The following is a 5847-nucleotide window of genomic DNA, read 5'->3' on the forward strand; positions in this document are numbered from 1 at the left end:
ATCACCATACAGGTGTATTCCCCTTCATCACTTGTCTGTACATTCTGTAAGGTAAGACTGGCGTTGCCTTTTTTTAGTTCTCTCTCATCGATAAATGATCCCGATCTATACCGTTCATGACCGTGTTCTACAAAGATATATACATTGTTCTCACTTCCATCAGATGATCTCTTACTCCAACGCAGCCCAAAAACCGACAGATCCAAACCCAGCTTCTGGTTATTATTGTGAGTCAATAAACACGGGATTGTTAAATTCTTCCCCAGTTGTCCTTCAATAGGTGATTGTATCTTCCTAATGTGTATTTCTTAAAAATAAAACAGAGTGAATAAAAAATAAATTTTCTCTTTTACAAATCCTCAACAACTTCACTGCCCCTGTGCACTGACTTTAGAATTTGATTTTGTTCTGGGAATTGTTATTAAGAATACATGACCATGCAGCACAGATTTTATAGTGTTTAATACAGTAGATGAAGCAGAATTACCTAAGCCACCGGGATGACCTAAACCTGTGCCTTGGGTCTGTCCCCCATTATAAGGAAAACCTGTAGATCAATGCCATCCCAAATTCAGAGCACCTGCTGGGGTGTAAAGTTATCTTCTTCCTCTTCCAAATTTATGTTATAGGTCATATGAATAGGGAGAGGAAGAATAGTAAGATTCAATGGTTGGGGTGTATGATCTGGTGAGGTGGGAGGAAATTTAATCTGTAATACAGGGCTCTCTGCATGTACCCCCCACACTCCCCTAAGTGCACCATTAGCTTCCTAATGTGCCCCTAGCTTCCCTTTCCTCTGCAAGCCCCTTTTTTCTCTACAAATTAAATGGAAAATAAATTTAGCCATTATGGTGACTTGTATTATTAACATAAATAAATTATTACAAAATAATTGTTACACAAAATAAACAAAATCAAATAAAATTAAATAAAATTATTCCAAATCAATTATAATCATCTTCATTATTTTAAGTGAGAAATTATTCATCTCACAGTAGGCTAGTTGTGTCTTTTCATATTCTCAAAGTGCAACTTATTCTGTTATCTATCTTTTTGAGAGTTTATTATTATTATTATTATTATTAATAAACAGGATTTATATAGCGCCAACATATTACGCAGCGCTGTACATTAAATAGGGAATTACACTTTATTACTTGCTTCCTCCTCATGTCCACTATCAGTGGGACACCAAAATTCCACTACCAACCAACACTAGGATGTCCTTGTTCCCACTGACTACCAATACTGGTGGTGTTAACACTTCCGGAAGCAGTTGTTACTGGGACAATATACATTTGTCATTAAAAATGTTTTGGTTTAAACTAGGATTAAATGGATGCAAATGTCATTTACATGACAGAACTTTAATTTTAGGAAAGTAATATATAATTGCAATGATCTTTATGGATATTTTACATTTTTAATGTAAATCTGGCCTGCAAGGTCCTCCCAAAGAATCTCGAAAATTAATTACATCTGGCCCGCACCAGATCACTTGCGCACCAGATCACTTGCGCACCAGATCTATTGACTGTTACATAGATGTAAGTAATGCCGGGAATTGTAGTCTCGGCATTACTCACATCTATGTGACAAGTGAGAGATGCCCCTCCCCACCCCTCCTCTTACACATCAAATGCGATCAAAGGTGGGGTGAGCAGTGCTGGGCAGCCATGTCAATTACCAAGTTACCTTGCACAGATTAGCAGTTCTTTTTCTTGTGCAGCACTGCATTCTCCTATGACAGGTGAACTGTGGCTTTCCTGTCACTATAGTCTTGTAGTGCAAAGTCTGTGCAATGTGCTGCCATTCAATGTCTCATTAGCTCCAGTCACTTCTGTGTCATACTCGGTATATATATAAATATTCATAAGTTTAGCATTTTTATTTTTGGTAGATCATTTTGAGTTTAAAATTAAAAAAAAATACTTAGGCCTCTTTCTCTATTATAGGCTTGTTCCAGATTGAATGTTAAGCAAAACCTCCTTGTTTTAATATGAAAATGTTTTATATCTAATAAAAAGGAAAAACGTAAATTTTTTCAATAAATTTTATGTTGACCCGCCACATAATTTCGGCCCTCTGTGTATTTGAGTTTGACACCCCTGATTTAAAATGACTATGTGTATGAAAATGGTAGGATAATAAAAAAATAGCATAATAACATTAAAGTATATCACAAAACATTTCCAGGGTCAGGAGCTCAGATAATTTTAATACATCACTGTAACAGGAAAGTCCCTGTTCCATAAAGTCCAATAAAACAGGATGAATGTTTTATACAGAACTTTCTAACCACACAATCCTATATTAACATAATACACAGATAAGTTAAAGCTGAATTCACATAAAAAAGCTATATCACATTGAATTGAACTGACATCATTGTTTCTCCATTGCGGATCCTCTCAGGCCTCCAAAAAGTAAATCTGTACACCCCATGCCCCCAGCTTTAGGTAAAAACCAAAAGAATTGACCATAGCAGCCACCATGCTTCTCTTCTAATAGGTTATTTTTAAGTAAAACAGTTCTGTAAAGTATAGAAAATAAGACTATTTTAGATTTACCTGCTTTTAATTGTCTTGTGAGGAGAAGAATAATTAGACACCCAAAACACAGCTTTACCCCTTCTCTTATCCACTTGCTGGGTTCCATGATTCATTCAGAGCTCCATATACAGACACAGGAAATGAGAGATTCATTGCAGTTCCACAAAGTGATATCTCTTCTAAACTTGTTGTTACTTTTACAGTTTGTTTTACTGGTAATACATGATTACTATTGGTAATGATTAACTTTTATTACTATGAAAAAAAAGAGACAAAATACCGTGAACAGGATAAGCATGCTCATTCAGGCACACAGGTATTTGCCTGATCAAGCTTTGGTTCAAGCAGCACAACCTAACATTGATATATTGGGGTTTCTCAATAAAAAAAAATAAAAAAAAATAAAAATCACAGAATATGACAATAATGGGGAAGTAAGAGTAAAGTTCCAGGGCAGAGGTATTTAAAGTTAGTAGAATGGGCTAAATATGGTGTATATAAATCAGCAAGTGGAAAGTATTAGGAGTAAAAAAGAAGGGTTAGGGTTGTATGTAATATGTAGTAGCCTGTGTGTATGGTGAATAATGGGGTGGGGGAAGTAGAGAAATTGTTGAGAATTTGTAAATGGTCTGCACTGCAGGCTCTAGATGTGTAAAAGGTATCAAACTTTCCTGGGTAGGTGACATCAATAGGGAAAGAGCGTGTGACATTAAGATATTTGTTGTAAGCTGGTTTATTTCAAACCCCTACCTAATGCCTTACCCCTACCTTTCTGATCCCTAATCATAAACCCACATACACATACAGTCCTAACTCTAATCCTTCCTAACTAAACTTAATCCCCTCTTATCTAGTGCCAAACCTTATCCAGAAGCTAACCTGCCTGGAATTATTGGTAACTTTAATCCTGCGAGTTTAGTGAGCAATAGTGGCCTGAACTGGTAGGTAGCTCCAAATATCACAACATGAGAAAACACTGAGGTTGCTGCGCTTCAAGAAATGAGCCAAAGGAAAGGTAAGTATAGAGCCTTTTTGTTTTTGGCAGGGCATTTTGCATGTTAGGTAATGAGGTACAACCATATCTGTAAGCACCTACCCATCAAGCAAGCCACCATCATAGATCAATGTATATAATGTAGATGGTCCGCAGAGTGACCAGGCAAGGTTTCGGAGTCAGAACACCTTCTAATAAGTGATATCGGTCAGTCTCCCTTGCAGCAGCATCATCCAGTTATATGTTAGGTTATGGAGTTAATTTGATGTGCACACACATACAGTCCTACCACAATTATTTTTTCTTTCCTCTTGTTCATCTGCCTTTTGTAGAATAAATTTACTGTCAGAACACTGAAATGATGCAGGATTTTACTGAATGGGTCAGCTTATAGACTGAAATATATCCACAGCCACAGAAACCAGCTGCCATTTTTATGAAACCAGTTGCATTGTTACTAGATTGCTCTCATTAGACATGGTGGGGTGTGGAGGCCATGTCAAGATATGAATGCACAAATAAAGGAAAGTAAGATGATTATGAGTGAAGTGTGTAAATGGACATTGCCAACAGCATCTGCCAGGTAGGGGAGGTAGAGAACTTCCTCTCCAACATGGCTGCACAATGGCCTTTGACTTTGGATTTATGGCATCACTGTTGGGTGTACTGGTTATCCGCCAACATGCCAGCAGAGAACAGGCACAGTCAGCAAGCCGTTTTCAACACCCCTTCAGTGTCCATTTATATAAATGTTCGGTTTAATTTATATTACAGTGAGAAACACTTTTTTTCCTTCCCCACTGACACCAATCTTTTTTATTTTTGTCCACCATTGATTATAAGACTGATCAACCTCCATGTAGGGAGAGATGAGAGTTTCATTGCAGTTCAATGAAATTATGTTAATATTTCAATTCACAATACTGCTGGTAATGCTTAACTAATATTGATATGAGGAAAGGATCAAGAGCAAAGATTCTGTAAGCAAGCAGTGATCTGTACATGTTCTCTTCATCAATGTTTTTTTCTGCTGACATTAGTTTTGGATAGAACAGGGAGGGGTTAGGCATCAGGCCATGTTTTTAGTGTCACCATTTTACCTCACTTCTTCTTAAAAGCAAAACTGATTAGAGATTTCTCTAACTGGAACTCTAATTGGAATGTAAAGAGGTTACATGTCCCCCTGGCCTGTCCTATATTGATTTTAGTATGTAGGTACATCTTTTTTAGCTTACATGTAGAAGGAACATGGTGTACAGAGATCCAGTTGTGGTCTATGATCGAAAGAAATTATATAAAAACATGAAATGATATATAGCAGTGGTCCGCAAAAAAACTTTGATGGTCCATAGAAAAATTTGGACATTATTTGCAATTTTTATGTTTTAATATTAATAAGAAAACAAAAATAATATTCTAATAAGTTCTTATATCCTGAAGGACAATTTTCACCCTTTGTTTGCACTAAATTTACAATCTGTATTAGAGACTGAAAAAGAAGGGAAGCGCAGCGTGACGTCAGTTTAGTCTTCGGTTCTATGGGGCAACTGTTGCCGAGCTGTATGCTTCAGTATTGTTTCCACCATTACAACAGTCACCCCGCTCCGCAGGATGTCCCCCCCAACAATGCAGTTAGATTTCCTGATAAATTTCCCATGGATGATTCTGCTACAAAATGGAGGCTACAAACAAGATGGAGTCTATGACATGGTCATTTTCCTTCACACTCTTACACATGCTTGATAAATGTACTCGGTGTCTGTATATTTGTCTGGTTACCACCATGTATGCAATCTGGCCCCCTTCCTTGCATATCAGGGTTCAGCAGAAAACACCATATGACAGGACAGTTAATGATCTAGTAAGTTTTATAGTTGTTGTAGTGGAGGTCAAACTGAAAACTGATCCTAAAAACTTCCTTTTATTGAAAGCAATCTGGTGCAGAATACAGGTTTATTTACATTTTAACTTTTTCCTCTTGGTCTGGTTTACCTTTAAGTCTTTTTATGTTCATGTTCAAGTGTTTGGACTTGTGGTCCCCCTGGCCGCTGTCCGGTGACCTTTGTATTAAAATAGCTTTAAAGTGGAGATGGTTACCCTTGGATAGACCAAGGGCAGAAGAGAACCTGTATTGGGTTTTTACTGATATGTCCACATTCACAAGATTTTTCTCTCACCTCCCATTTTGGTGATGGCCGGTCCAATTATATAAGGAGTCTCTGTAGGGAATCATTGCTAACCTTTGCAGAAAAGTAACAGAAGGTTCACCCAGCAAGAAACAGACAACTGTAAATACGTGGA

Source organism: Pyxicephalus adspersus, chromosome 9, assembly GCF_032062135.1.
Source record: "Pyxicephalus adspersus chromosome 9, UCB_Pads_2.0, whole genome shotgun sequence".
NCBI lineage: Eukaryota > Metazoa > Chordata > Amphibia > Anura > Pyxicephalidae > Pyxicephalus > Pyxicephalus adspersus.